General features: G+C 39.8%; 1 protein-coding gene across 13 annotated transcripts in view; it reads right to left on the bottom strand.

Annotated features, from left to right (window-relative positions):
• WARS2 (tryptophanyl tRNA synthetase 2, mitochondrial) overlaps window positions 1–14507 on the bottom strand; it is a 92472-nt gene that overhangs the window by 54729 nt on the left and 23236 nt on the right. For 2 of the 13 annotated variants that reach the window (XM_081486142.1, XM_081486143.1), the window contains one exon: window positions 5314–5434. The exons of the other annotated variants lie outside the window; for them this stretch is intronic. The gene's annotated coding sequence lies outside the window, so the exon portion shown is untranslated. The remainder of the gene's footprint in view (window positions 1–5313; window positions 5435–14507) is intronic. 13 annotated transcript variants of the gene reach the window in all.

Genomic DNA, 14507 nt, shown 5'->3' with positions numbered 1-14507 from the left:
AAGAGCAACAAGAAATGTTTTGTTCAATTTTCAAGGAGCTATTAAAAAAATACAGGCTCTAAATGAGAACTGGATTCCTAGCCTTAAAAATATACAGAGAGTGTCTTGCTCTTCTGTGGTGAGTTTATGTTCCCGTCTGTTCCCCCTGCAAGAGTCAGCAGGCAGCCTGACGGCATGGCAGGGGAGATACGCCTGGTACCATGAAATCATGGGGCTGGAATGTGGAGTTTGGGTGGTGGGAGGATGGGGGTTCTGTGTTCAAAAGCAGTAGAGCTGGAAAAGAATGAAAATGAAAGGAGCATGGGCTTCCCAGTGGATGGGAGGCAAACCACAAAGAAAACAGCTTCAAGACCAGCCCACAGGCATTCACTCCTCGGGCAGTCTGGAGCATCAACCTTCAATCCCTGTGCAGTGCACAGAGACTAAAAAGAAGGTCCGTTTTACAAAATAGGTCTTCATTTTTATTTCAGATGTATTTCTTTAATAAAGGCCACTTTCAGTCAATGCAGGCCTTGGCTCATTTTGTAACAGAATTAGCATCACCAATGGGCAGCTTCAGCTCTCAGATTTGATATATTCCAGAAGAGAGGATGGGAGTTTGAATTTGAATCAGAGGGAGAACAAATTTATCAATCTGACAGACGTAGCTCAAATCATTCCTGTTATAAGGTACTGAGCACATTGCAAATTCGTAATTATCATAATTTCAATGATTGCCTCCAAAAGCAGTTGAAAAATCCCAAGCTGCTAATTATGGCAAAAGATAACTTTTCTGGTCAACTAAAGAGAGCTTCTGATTTTATTCCCAAGTACATAATATACATCAAAAAAAAAACCTGCCTACAAGCTTAGAAACACTTTCAACTTTGGTATGGAGGTGGCAACCAAAGACTTCGACTAAAGATTTCAAGATTCTTATTACAAAGTCCTGCTTGTGTCCAGCTGGGGCATCAATTGCACATTCATCATACCTGTTTTAACTATAGTCGATGGTAGACCAAAAACTTGGCTAAACAACCATCATGTCTAACTGGTTCCATGAAAAGCATGTTATCACAGTCTATGATTAGAAAGAAATCAGCATTATCAACTAATTAGGTTGAAAATCTCTTTTTTTAAGTCTGTTTATTCTGCTAACTAAAAAATATAGCTTAAGGAGCTCTCTGCTAGGGCCTCTCAATTCTATCATGTATATCACCCTATCATGTATATCTAGGCCCCTTGCACATAATCTTCAACACTTCCTTGAAAATGTCTCTACCACCAACTAGTGATTTAAGAGCTGGAACATAGGAGACCCAGCATAGAAAAATAGCACTTCCGTCCTGGCTGGGAGGATCCAGGTGCTTCTCTGAAGCTTTCTTTGGCCACGGCTCAGCATTGTTCTGCCACAGTCAGCACTTTCTTTCAGAAAGCACAGAGAGCCATGAGTCTGGTGAGAAAATGCTGACTCAGCACCAAGGGAAAAAAAAAACCTGGGTTCGTTTCTGCTTAGAAATGAAACCAGATGCTCAGACCTGGGAATCAATATAGTAAATATTAATTCAATATAAGAGAAAGCAGGTTTTATGTCACCCTCAAACCAGAAGCAATATGTAGGCTAGCAATTAAAATTGTAGGAAAAAATCATTATCAAAAAGAAAAAAAGAGGAGCGACTGATCCATTAGACTGCGAGTTCCATAAGGGCAGAGACAAGAAGCGCTTACCACATATTGTTAGGCCAGGGAAGTAGTTTGAAAGGAATAAACTTGAGTTTTTAAAACAGTTTTCTATAAACTTATTTAAGCCACCTCCGAATTTTAAGAGCTGTGCATCCGTTTCCCACCCCGTGCACTATGCTGTCCTTCCATCACACAGCAGAATGCTTTCACAGATGTATTTTTCATTCTTTGCTGAACTCGAGCAATCAGAAAGATTCCCTGGCACCTGCATGGACCTCACTGCATGTGATGGAGGCAGGGATTACCAGCCTTACTTTCCAGGAAGCACACTGGAAGGTTAAGTAGCCTGCCAAGGTCACAGGCAGGTGGTCAGATCTGAATCTCAGCTCTCAGAATTGGACTTGCCCACCTTCTCACTGGTCTGCATCCAGGTTAGAACTTCTTGACTTCAAGGTTGGCCTGAACTTTAACTACCTTCACTCCCACCCAAAGCTCCCCTCTCCACACACATGCTTCTCAGAAAGGGAAGGTGTGCCACGGAGATGTTTCCTGAGAGGCCCAGGTAACAGCTGGTGGTATAGATGAGACCAGAATCCAGACCTCCAGAGCTAGGCTCACCAGACCACATGATGCTCTTGTATTTATATTTATCACATTCTTTTCTCCTGCAGCTATTGCTTTTGTACCTCAGCATCTCTTCGGGCTTATTTTCTTCACGCCTTTCTTTTGTTTTCTTTCTTACACATCTGTGAATAGCACCTCAGTCAATGTCTCCCCATCAGATGATGAAACATAAAATCTAGGGACTCTGCTCCCAGGAGAGAATGCATTGTCACCCAAGGGAAGCTAAGCCATGTTCAAATGCAAAGCTTATATGTAGGTACAGAATAATCTCGCAAGTTCTTTTAGTTTTTATTGGAAGAGTGACTCAAATATATTATCTAAACACAACATAAATAATTATAACATGATATGTAGTGAGAAACACTTTTAATTTCTAACAATAATACTGATTCCTAAACCAAATGAGCCAGGGTCAAATTCTTGACATAAACATCTTAACCACCACTACATAATTTATTTTTACATTGAATGGAACAGTAAATACAGGCAAGAGATCAAAAATACGAAAATTTTTTAAGTATAAAGAATGATCTGAAATGCTTAAGAAAATATTAGTTTTTCCCCATAAGAAAATTTGAACATTGATCTTAAAATGTTAGAGAAATCACTGCCTAGAAAGATACAACTTTTTTTTATCATTGCCTTTTTTGGTAAAATACAGGCTTATGCGTGCATGCTTGGTCACGTTCAATTCTTTGCGACCCTATGGACTGTAGCCCACCAGGCTCTTCCATCCATGGGATTCTCCATACTGAAGTGGGTTGCCATTTCCTCCTTCACGTGATCTTCCTGACCCAGGGATAGAACCCAAGTCTCATTTTCAAATGTAATATTCTTACTAGATATGCCCAACGTGTAGAAAAGTCCAAAGAAAAGCTTGGTATATAGACAACAGTCAGTGAAGGAGCCTCAGCAGCCAGCACCCTGTGGGCTCTTCTGCCTTCACTCCAGCCAGCCTCTTGAGGAGCTTCCTAGAGCACAGGTTTGGAAACAACTTGATTCAGTATACTTTTGAAATGTTAATATGTTGTTGAAAAAAATATTCTTCCTCAGGGTAACAGGAAATATACAGAAAAGAAAGTTTTCACACAAAAAAGGCTGGGATAAAACATAAATACCACATACACAGACTTAGCTGTATGTATACATCTTTTCCTTTCTTCCTCTGGGGTAAGGCTCAGACATTATGTGACCATTAATCCCTTTCCCAGTCGCCCTCCATCATCTTCCATGAGGAGCTGACCTAGTTACTTGCCACTCTTGTATTGCTCGTTCCCCTCTGCCCTCAGACTCTTCCTTCAGCCTGGATATCCTTCGTCTTTGTCTCTGCCTGGAGACTGCCCCAATAGTCTTCAAGGCCAAACACTCCTTCCCTGATTTTAAACTTGCTAAACATACCTTCTCCTTACCAAACACACACACACACAGAGTCACTCTCTCCAAGCAGAACAGACCCTTCTTTCATCAGTTCTTCATTATTGCACATATCACACTGGTAACTTGGTAAATATTTTCTTATTTGCTTAGTAAATATTTTCCCACCTAGAATATGAGCTCTCCAGGGCTGGGGCTGTCTTTTTCATCTTTATATCCCTAGTACATAGCAGTGCCAGGTACATTGTGAGCATCTAATAAGTGTTAGTGGAATAAATGACAAATCTCCCACTCCTACCCCTGACTTTGGCTCCATGTAAAGGGCAAAATAACTATACACAAAATGAACCGAATGTTCCAGTTATAGGTAGTTCCTAAACAAGTTATGTTCATGTTTGAAAACTGGTTTTCTGAAACTCAGAAACTCAATTCTTTAAAAGGCGGTTAAACTCCTGGAAGACAGCCCATGGAAGCCTCATTGAACCCACAGTACTCCTGAAGGATGGTTTTAACAGCAGTATTTCAGCTGCACCTAAATACCATTCATAAAATTGTTTCTGTGGGAAAGTGAAATCCAAGTTCTACTTTGGGACACACAAGAACTACCTACCCAGTGGTGGCTCTGACTTCAGAGCAGAAAGCACTTAAGAGGAGCAATCTGGTAGGAAGAGCAGGCTGTATTTTCATACCGACTTTTGAGACTAGATTTACGATTATTTGGAGGTGGAGGGGACTACGGAGGATGAAATGGTTGGATGGCATCACTGACTCAACGGACATGAATTTGAGTAAACTCTGGGAGCTGGTGATGGACAGGGAGGACTGGCATGCTGCAGTCCCTGGGGTTGAAAAGAGTCGGACGCCACTGAGCGACTGAACCGAACTGGAGGTGGAGCACCATGTGGGAGCTTCCTCCAGCATGATCAGCTTACCTAACACTGATATTGTGTGTATACGGTCTGTCCTGGAGGTGGCTGCCCTGGCTGCCATTGTTGAGAAGAAAGTTCAGAAGGTGGAAGGCAGGCACTGGGGCAGAGGTTCAAACCCTATGTCTCTGTACCTGCAATATCACCTGAATAGGGACCTTTCAGGAATGCAGATACCTGGGCTCCAATCCAGACCTACCAAAGATGGGCTTATTCCAGGAGAAAAATTATAAGAGTTATGCAAGCTGTGCCTTGACAAGCCTTCCAGGTGACTCTGATGCATGCTCATTTGAGAGGGACTTTGGGGGCACTCATATGTAGTCTTAAAATTCACTTCAACTACATAAAATGAGGTAAGATGAAAACATTTGAATAAAAGTTAGAAGATACCTTTCTAAGCTACCAGTTCTCAATCTTGTCTGCACAGTGATCACCTGGGAGCTTTAAAACATACCAGTGCCTGGGTCCTATCCTCAGAGATTTTGATTTAATCAGTTTGAGATTTGGCGTGAGCATAGGGAATTTTTAAAAGTTCCCTTTGTGATTCTAATGTGTGTCCAAGATTGAAAAACCACTATTCCCAGCCAACTACTACATAATTACTCTCCAAAACTGCCAACCTGATTGGAAACATAGAAATACACACACATAAACAAACACATACACACACACATGAACATACAAATAGACTACAAAAATGTGAAAAGTTCACTTGCTTATAACTTACATTTCAAGGTAATAAAATCCCTTAGCATTTATGCATTAATCCACGGTCAAGGATCCCTTTGGCTTCAGGCAGAAGTTCAGCAAATTATGGTCAACAGATTATGAAGGTGTGGCTAGAGTCCCTACGTTGGTGAGAAAAGATCAAGTAAGCACACCACCTTCCACCATTAGGTAAACTTATTTGATAATGCCCAGTTTCATAAATCCTTATGGCTCAGGGATTTAAGAAGCTTCTCAGGTGGCACTAGTGGTAAAGAACCCACCTGCCAATGCAGGTGAGATGCGGGTTCAATCCCTGGGTCGGATCCCCTGGAGGAGGGCACGACAACCCACTCCGGTATTCTTGTCTGGAGAATCCCAAGGACAGAGGAGCCTGGTGGGCTATAGTCCGTAGGGTCATAAAGAGTCAGACACGACTAAAGTGACTTAGCATGCAAGCAGGGACTCAAGAAGCACATATAGCCCAGATATTGACAAGAAAATAATCCCACTAAGATTTTGCTATCAGAATTGTAATGGATAGAATACAAAATTATCACTGTATAGAATGCTCTTTTCTACCTATTTCCCTGTGTGAAAAACTCTCTAACTTCCTCTAACACCTACAGAGTCTGAATCCAACACTCAGGCAGTTGTAGCTGGGTTTCATGGTCAGCTCAGTCAGTTGGGGAAAACCTGAACTAACCACTGGTGGCCTTGGATAAGTGAAACCAAGATGCCAGAAATTCTTATATCCAACAAATGAAGGAACTCCATGACCTCAGTGTCCTCAAACTTTGAAAGACAGCATGAATATCTTGCAGGGTTCCCTGGTGACTCAGACAGTAAAGTATCTGCCTGCAATGCAGGAGACCCAAGTTTGATCCCAGGGTCAGGAAGATCCCCTGGAGAAAGAAATGGCTACCCACTCCAGTATTTTTGCCTGGAGAATTCCATGGAGAGAGGAGCCTGGTGGACTTCAGTCCATGGGATCGCAAAGAGGCGGACACAACTGAGCAACTGAGCACACATATACACACAATACTACAAACAGAGAAAAAAGAAATTCTAAAGTTATTTTCTTGGTATAAAAATATTTCACCAAAAAAACTCTTTGACTATCCTAAATATTACTAGGTGAAAGAAGTCTCATTTTGCAGGATCCATGGTCCCCTTTCTCATCATCCAACCTGTAGACTGATACAATTCCCAGGGTTGTTTGAACAGCATTTGTTTCAGTTCAGACCCTTCTGTCAGCTCATTCTGTTAAGTCAACTTTAGAATAAGTTAGAAAAATGACAAAGTCAAGCAGTAAAATATGATGACTGTGATAACTTGTCTGGTTATTTATAGTGATTAAGCAGTAGGCTTTAGCACCACACTGCCTGGGTTGAGTCCTGGCTCTATTACTTATATGGTCTTGAACATCTACAAAATGGGGATAATAATATACCAGACTCACAGGGTAGATGACAGGATTGTGATGAGTTTATTAGTGTTAAGTGCTTAGTGCCTGGCATGGAGTCAGCTCTCCAGTAGTTATCTGATCATTGATGGAGGTCAAATTTTTAAGTGTTTAAATATTTTCACCCAACCATCCAACAACAGGGCTTCCCAGGTGGCGCTAGTGGTAAAGAACACACCTGCTAATGCAGGAGACACAAGAGAAATGGGTTTGATCCTGGGTCGGGAAGATCCGGGTCGGGAAGATCCCCTGGAGGAGGGCATGGCAACCCACTCCATTATTCTTGCCTGGAGAATCCCATGGACAGAGGAGCCTGGCGGGCTACAGTCCATATGGTCACTAAGAGTTGAACATGACTGAAGTGATTTAGCGTGCACATATGCATCCAACAAACAGAAACGTGTCCTACAGAAACACTCATTTTAGAATGTAAGTCTACCTGGCATCCCGTATATGACTAATGACAAAAGGACTACAAGCAACTAAATGTCCATTAGGGAACATACTAAATAAACAGTAGTTTTATTTTTATATGATGGAATACTATGCAACAGATAAGAAGAATATAAGTACTACGAGCACAGAGTGGAGGTGAAGAGGCCCAACTCTGGAGTCAAAGGGCCAAATCCAATACCAGCTCTGCACATGCTAGCTGTGTTTCCTTGTGCAAGTCACCGAACTTTCTCATCTGTAAAATGGGTGTAATAATAGCACCTTCCTCAAGGCCTGAGAACAATGCTTAGCCCACAGTGGTTCTATATAGACATTTATTAAACAGACAACTGCTGACAAGGAAGGCGAATACACATTTAACTTAACAGTGGTTACCTCAAAGCGTGGGAATATGCAATGATTACCTTTTTGACACTCTTGTATTATTTAACTATTTTTAAGGGCATGAACATCTTTTGTAGCCAAATTTAAAAAAATAAATGCCTGGTTTTACTGCATATGGCCTGATGATGATTGATTGATGTATAATTACAAGAATCTCATACCAACAGGAATGTCAGGTAGTATCATTTTCATTTTACATAATGGGAAATAAAGACATGGGTAAAGTGAAGTGACTGATTAAGCTCACACATGAAGTTGTTTGTAAGATGGAACTGGAACGGAAACAACATAATGTGATAGAAAACACATTTTGGGGGTCAGACAGTCCTGTATCAGGTTCAATTCCTTTTACATACCCCAGCACTTTGCACAAATTATTTAATCTCTCTGAACTCCAGTTTGATCATCTGAACAATGAGGTTAATAATAATAATGGCTAATATTTGTTGAGTGCTTACTATGTGCAAATACTCTAGCAAGAGCTATGAATGCATTATCTCATTTAATCCTTACAAGAAGCCTTATGAGGTGGGTAGTATTATCAACTCTGTTTTATAGGTGAGGAAACTGAGGCACAGAGGGGTTCAGTGAGCAGTGCATAGCTAATAAATAGTGGAGTCAGGGCTTGAACAGAAGTAGATCAAATTCAGCTATACATGCTTCACTTAGTCCAGAGACTTGGTGCAGGCACATGAAGGAGACGGACCCACTGCAGGACAGAGTGGCCTCCTGGAACCACCAGCTTGCCTCCCTGTGAGACTAGATTCTCTGTAGATACTTCAGAGGGAGTGTATGAGAATACAGCAAAGCACTCGATAAATTATTTGCTTTTATCCCTCTGCTTCAATAAATGATACCTCCTAGGATACGACTGAGCAACTTCACTTTCACTTTCCCCTTTCATGCACTGGAGAAGGAAATGGCAACCCACTCCAGTACTCTTGCCTGGAGAATCCCAGGGACGGCGGAGCCTGGTGGGCTGCCGTCTATGGGGTCGCACCGAGTTGGACACGACTGAAGCGACTTAGCGGCAGCAGCAGACTGTACAACTTCAAATCTGCTGTAATTTTATGTTCACATAATGAACTTCTATGGGGATGTGTGATTCTCTCTCTTGCACTGCACACAGTAAAGATAATTGCCCTGTGTACTTCTTGTTTTCCTTTAGAAGTGGTGGCCAGTACAGGGCAGGTGACAGGGACAGTGGTTCTTATTCATCTGGGCAGCAGCTTCGGTGCTAATTCTAAACACAGGTGGTGAGAGAGACAGCCAACAGGAAGGGGGAAGGAATCACTGCTGACATGTGCAACTGGCAAGATTGATGGTTTCCCTCTCTCTTTCTCCCCAGTGCGTCGGCCTGGGGGCAGAGACGCAGGAGCTGCTGTGCTGGGGACAGTAAAATACACAGCACAACGTCTACCTTGCGGCAACGCTGATTAATGAGACTGAAATGACACAGAAAACAGGCAGTGCTTCGGAAGGAGAATTCACAGGCCTTTCTTTCTTTAATGATTTCAACAAAAGCAGTTCCCATAAACAGCTGGGTTTGAACTGGAATACCCCGTGGTTAGAGCAAGGCAGGGGTGTATTTGGTGGAATGTGTGGAGCAAAGGGTGAGGGTATAAGGGGAGTTTGTAATGAATTAAATTCACTTGTGATCACTGGTTACAAACCATAATGAATGAACTCCTTTCCTCTGTCTGCTTGGCTGAAAAATGTCATAAAGTTCTGGGTAAGATATTTACTTACCTAACCATGTAAAGAGGACATAGGAATATACCCAGAAAGACTTTTCACCCCGATGAAGGCACTCAGTTAGTTTTTTAGAGCTGAGAGATGGTATCATCAATTCGTCATGTTTTACCACAACTACATAATGTATGTACTAAAACACAGTACTTTCTTTTTGAGAAAAGATGAATTTGAATACCAAATATTATTTCTAGTACTTACTATTAACTATTTACAAGGTATATTCATTTGGATTTCTCACCAGCAGCTCTTCAAACTTAATATGATATCCAAAATTAAATCTACTGACTCATAACCTTCCAGTAAACTGCCCACAAACCTGCTCTTCTGTATTTTCAATCGTGGCTAATGACAGAACCATCCACTCAGTCTCCCAAATGTAGAAGCCACCCAGATTCTTTCGTTTCCTTCACCAGATTCTGTGGGTTAAAATCCTGACCCCTTCAATTGCTAGATATGTGATATTGGGTTGACCAAAAAGTTCATTAGGGTTTTTCTGAAACAGTGTGTAGAAAAACCCTAATGAACTTTTTGGCCAACCCAATATTTGTGCCTCAGTTTCTTCCTCTGACCAACATTTTAATAGTATTAATACTACTTCATAGGGTCATTATAAGAATTAAATATATTAGTACATAAAAAATGCTTAGAATAGTGCCTGGCACAAAGAAAGTACTCAATAAATATTAGCTATGATTGATCTTAAATGTGCTCACTGCATTTATATACATAAAATTACGTGAGGGGGGTGGATGTGTTAACTAACTTCATTGCAGTAACCACTTCACAATATATATGGGTAACAAACCATCTGTTGTTCACCTTAAACATACAATATGTCAAATATATCTTAAGCTGGAAAAAATAAGTTGCTATTATTAACATTACCTAACCAATTGCTAAATCTTCAGGGATAGTTTCCAACACAACTTCACTACTCCCTCTCCATTGGGGCAAGCAGCTCCCTGAATGAACCCTAATTAAGCAACTGGGAAGTCTCATGAGAAATTCCAGGTTAGTGATTTATAGTTAATATTTTATAATATGCTATTTTTCATTTATCATCCTTAGCATCAGAGCTAATATCACATTCAATTAAAACCACAAGAGCAATCTTCAGGATCGATAATTTAAAACCCAAATGTAAAAAATATTTATATGCCAACTGACATTATTCTAGGTCAGATTAAATTTAGAGCATTTCCATTGCTGGGTGTAGTGGGTTGAATATGTCCCTCCACCAAATTCATGTCTATCTAGAACTTCAGAATGTGACCTTACACGGAAGTAGGGTCTTTGCAGATGGAATCAACTAAGATGAGGTCATACCAGATCAGAGTAGGACCTAAATCCAATGACCACTGTCCTTCTAAGGAGAGAAGACAACACATAAAGATACAGAGGGGAAAAGGTCATGTGCCGAAGGAGACAGAGATGGCAGTGATGTAGCTGCTAGTCAAGGAACGCCAATGTTTGCAACAAGTCACCAGAATCTAGAAAAGAGTCCAGGAAGGATTCTTCCCTAAAGCCCCTGCAGAAGAGCATGGCCCTGATGACACCTTGATTTCAGACTCTGACCCACCAGGCATGTGAGAGGATAGTTTTAAGCCATCTGGTTTGTGACACAGTTAACACAGCCTTAAAGAATAATACACTTGGATAATGTGGTAAACTAATACGATGAGTCTTTCAGGGTCAGTCTGTTAGGATACTGAGATTCTTCTCCAGAGCTGCCCAAGCCCATGCTGGGGTCAGGCAGACTAGAACACGAGCATTCTGCATTGGCTATCGTGATTGGCCAGACCTCAACCACACATACGCAGGTAGTGGTGCTGAGGTGCAGGAAGCATTAGGTAGACCACATCAAATAAACAAATAGCTAAGATCAATGACAGGGATGTAATGAGTTGCTGTTACTTTGTTCTGGGATAAATCAAAGTTCTAGGATCATATTTGCATTGATTCTACAAAATTACTGTATATAGCTAGCTTTGCTCCATTTTATTCCTTCCATTTAAACAGTAGATCTGAAATTTCCCCACACTATAATAACTCAGAAAATGTAAACTTACTCTTAGCAAATACCATTTCCTTTGGTCCAAAAAATATTGATTGGGCACCATTCTTCTGATGAAGCAGTATGATACATACTATTTGAAGAAAAGCTATGACAAACCTAGATAGCATGTAAAAAAGCAGAGATGTCGCTTTGCAAACAAAGGTCCATATAGTCAAAGCTATGGTTTTCCCAGTAGTCATGTATGGATGTGAGAGTTGGGCGATAAAGAAGGCTGAGGGCTAAAGATTTGGTGCTTTAGAACGGTGGTGCTGGAGAAGACTTTTGAGAGTCCCTTGGACAACAAGATCAAACTAATCAATCCTAAAGGAAATCAACCCTGAATATTCATTGGAAGGACTGATGCTGAAGCTGAAGCTCCAATACTTTGGCCACCTGATGCGAAGAGCCAACTCTCTGGAAAAGACCCTGATGCTGGGAAAGATTGAGGGCAAGAAGAGAAGGGAAAAAGAGAGGATGAGATGGATAGATGGCATCATTGACTCAATGGACACGAGTTTGAGGAAACTCAGGGAGATAGTGAAGGGCATGGAAGCCTGGTGTGCTACAGTTCATGGAGTTGCAAAGAATCAGACATGACTTGGCGACTGAACAACAATAACAAACACCACTGTTCTCCTCTGAAAGGACTTTTTTTTCTTGAAACATTAAGAGATTATCTTTTGGCATAATAACCCCGGCCCAAATCATTTTGAGATACAGGTTTTCTTAGATAATAAACAGTGAACTATTTGTCTTAAAAACTAAGAAAACACATCTATAATCTTTCTTTGAAGTTCTTTAGAAAGATTTTTTTTTTTGGCTGTGCCATGTGGCTTGTGGGATCTTAGTTCCCCAACTGGGGGTTGAACCAGGGCTTCAGCAGTGAAAATATGGAGCCCTAATCGTTGAACCACTAGGGAATTTCCTAGAAAGAATTCTTATAATGTTTTGTATGAAATAAACTTGGGAGGAAAAAGGGTAAAATTTACGTTTGGAAACCAGTGTCAGCTGATCATTAATTCACCATCCCTCTTTATATTTGAAAGATCTCAGGAAGTTATCAATGATAGCCCATAATGTTGAAGAACAAATAACCCAACATATTTTCGACATGCCACATAGTTTCCTGCTTGTCACATTTTTGAGCCTCTTATACAAGTTCTGAAAAATCTGGTCTAACTTATGTAGATCCAGAGGCTGTGTTGTCAAAGAAGTGTCAGCATAGAGATCATTTCAGAGTTTCCAATTCTTTATACTTATTAATGTGTGTCTGACTTTTCTGCGACCCCATGGATGGTAGTCTGCCAGGTTCCTCTGTCCATGGGATTTCCCAGGCAAGAATACTGGAGTGAGTAGCCATTTCCTTCTCCAGAAGAATCTTCCTGACCCAGAAATCAAACTCACATCTCCTGTATTGCAGGCAGATTCTTTATCACTGAGCCATCAGAGAAGCCCCACTCTTGTTAATAAACCTTAGAATTTTTCACAGTTGAGTTTTTAGCCCTTCCTGTAAAACTTAACCACCCCCACATTCAATTTTCTATTTATGTTTAATGGAAATGTCATAGTTCTGATTTGCACTCACTGTGTGTGTATACATGTAAAGTAACTCTGTATTCCTTAGTCAGTTGTCTCATTGTACCTAATAAAATTCAAGAATATTTCTTTAATTAAGGGAGACTTGCTTTTTCTGATTGTTTATACAAATTGATGACATTTTTTCATTCTGCTTTAAATTGTCTCATCATTTATCGTCAACTAAGCTGAAGAAACATTTATCTCATTTATAAAGTAATGCAGTGTCATAGTTTCATTTCTCTGATTCCAATTATTTTATTTGGAATTTGTGCATTTTTGTGCTGATCAAGTTGTAAAATAGAAACCAAAATAATTATTCTCCTTTATATTTTAGTTTGATTTTCAATTCCAAAAACCTACCTTATTCATCAATGAATATTTATCACGTCCCTTTTGCAGTAAACACTGTTTTCCAATAAATTTCCAAATCTGATTATTTTTACATAGTTTATGTATCTATATGAGCATATTCTATTTTTATAAACATACTTTGAGTAAAAAATGAAAAATCTTCAACAACTTCACCACACATCAGCACTCACATTCAAATTGTAATGATTTTAAATACAATTTCCCTTGGCATTTTTGAGACCCTTTCCTCTTCAATTAGAAATTTTTTTGGTGTACATAATTCTTTTTTATGACTAAATATTAGTAATAATTTTTATGACTAAAAATTAAATTACTAATTTAAAATTAGTAAATATTACACTAAAATAACTAGCGTAAGTAACAGAATATTCCCATCTTCAACAATTTCAGTCAGATGGCTTGAAAGTACATCTTGAAAGTAGTACCTTGTTTTTCAACTACTTAGATGACAAATTACTATATACTGAATAATGATTAATGATGAAACACTTGGTACCACAAATGACACTGGTGCTTGCCTCAATTCTTGGACATTTTTGTGAAAAATAACACTAACTTATTTTTTATATTACTATTAAATAATCATAGTTATTGAGAAAGTAACTGCAGATGCTTGTGTTGTAACCATCAAATAATGAAGAGCGAGAAAGGTATGTACCAAGTAAAACAGAGCGGTTTTGTGTAGACAGGCAGAACCCCAGCTGTGTAAAAATGATGCTATTGAAATGTCATCAGTACTAAAGTATAATATGTAGATGATTTTCTTTTTTTATTTTCCATCTTGATGATAATTTTTTTTTAAAAAAGCACTGTTGGAGAAAAAATAGCCCAATGACCTATTAGAAGAATTACATAACAAAGTATTTTGCAAGTTCTCTTGTGTTTCCAGCAATTTTGCTGGTTCCTATCCCACCAGCACTGATGAGTTAAGAAGATCCAAGTGTATTTTTTCAGCCTTTTTTTTTCTCACTACTTTACTCCATGAATTGTCTACCTCTTTTAGTTACCTGAAGAAGCCATATTCTTTTCAAAATTGAACCCTTTGCACATTCACTTCTCTCTGCCTGGTGTGCCATTCACCTGCCAAGTTTCAATTTATCTTTTAAGACTCAGTTCAGATGTCACCACATTTATGAAGTCTTCCCCAGCTTCC

This window comes from Giraffa tippelskirchi, chromosome 5 (genome assembly GCF_054371585.1).
Source record: "Giraffa tippelskirchi isolate mGirTip1 chromosome 5, T2T-mGirTip1v1.2.pri, whole genome shotgun sequence".
Lineage (NCBI taxonomy): Eukaryota > Metazoa > Chordata > Mammalia > Artiodactyla > Giraffidae > Giraffa > Giraffa tippelskirchi.
This window is presented reverse-complemented; position numbering and strand designations above follow the sequence as displayed.